Source organism: Meleagris gallopavo, chromosome 1 (genome assembly GCF_905368555.1).
Source record: "Meleagris gallopavo chromosome 1, MGAL_WU_HG_1.1, whole genome shotgun sequence".
In the NCBI taxonomy this organism is placed as follows: domain Eukaryota; kingdom Metazoa; phylum Chordata; class Aves; order Galliformes; family Phasianidae; genus Meleagris; species Meleagris gallopavo.
In genome coordinates, this window is record NC_139404.1 from 119,932,618 (window position 1) to 119,934,357 (window position 1,740).

The following is a 1,740-nucleotide window of genomic DNA, read 5'->3' on the forward strand; positions in this document are numbered from 1 at the left end:
GTTCACAGAGAACACAGCAGAAAGAGAATATTTGCATGACGTTCATCACACCCACATGATTTATCCAATGAAACCTAACTGAGCCCAGCAATCAGCAATTATGTACCAGGAACAGTCTGAAGAGGAAAAGTGGGGCTTTATGAGGCACTGCTCCACACCTCTGGCTGCCCTCCGTGTGGACAGTATGCCTACAAACACCTACTATCAACTCCCTTTTGGATACTCAATGCATATTAGTGCTGCTGGTGGGTCAGTATAAAGTCAGTCTGACAGATGGCATCAGAAGGAGTTATGAGGTTGGGGTAGATTAAAAGGCATTGGAAAAGCAGAGGAGTACCCACCCTCACTTTGGGAATTTTTGCAGTGTTCAGGGGAGGTATTTGCTCTGACTGTAGAAGTAGTAAAAAGCTACTAGCTATGCTAGTTCAGAGTAGCTTAGGGAAGCTGTCTTTGCATGAAAATATTAGGTTGGATAGAAGGCATAAAAACCTTGTCATTTCTACAGTAATAACTGTTTTTTTAACTTCACGCCATCTTGTTTCCTTATACTGAGAAGCATCTAATTTTGAGCTCCAACACACTGAAGTTCATGGAGCTCACAAAGATACTATAGGCTGGAAAAAAACGGATGTGTTAGATGAAATTTTAGATAATTTATTTAAAAGCATTATTTACAAATCATTTTTTGTGGAATTGTCAACGTATGATCTTTATAAAATTTCTTAACTGCTACTGCTTGAATTAATCTGAACAATTTCCTGAACTCCCAGGATTCATAACATTGTTTACGTGAGAGAAGTCTAATTCACTCTGGTTACAACACTATGACCTCTAGAAGCCCCAAGAATGTCATATAAAGCCGTATGAAGTGACTACAGCCACATGAAGCAACTTAGTGTGGTTTAGAAAAAAGGCCAAATACTTCCATTGCTACTTGTAGAAATGCAAACAAAACTACCTCTGGTTTTGAAAAATCTGTGCCATGACTGCACACCAAGAAATGAGTAGAGGCAAAAGGAACACAACATGTAATTCTGCTGCAATAGTAGAATTTTGGATTCTGTAAACTTGCTATACTTATTTGAAAGTTAACAGTACTAAAAATACAATAATATTAAATATATATAATATAGTGTCTATACACATTAATATATAAATATATGTATATATAAAAATAGTATGATGTTAAATATATATAAAATACAAACTATTAAATAGTAGAAGTTTGTTAATGATTCAGTAAACACAAATATTTATAATAGCAACAGTTTTGTTTTCTTGTTATGGAAAAAAATACTTTTTTCTAGACTCATCAGCTGAAAGAAACAATCTGTTAAATTCAGGAACTCAAAGTCCTTGGACATGTCCAGCAAGATAAATACGACTTTCATCTTCTTGTCTGCAGCAAGCTGATGAGGTAGTTCTAAGAATGCAATTAAAAGTAAAAAGTGTAGGTGAAGAAAAACAGTTATAAGACCTGAAAAATCCTACAGAAATTGTTACATTCTTTGGTTTCTTTACCCTGGAATATTGAGTATTCAATTTTTGAGGAGACAGCTGCTTATATTGCAATATCTACAAGTCATTTCCTTACCAGAGTGCCTTGGCTGTACTTAAAAAAAAGTATATATTTTTTCCAGATTCTGACTTTTCATTACAATCTGAGATAGGAAACAGTTTCAAACTCTAAAAGAAGGTCTTGACAGCTAAATGACTTCCTGTCTGGATCCACTGCACAAT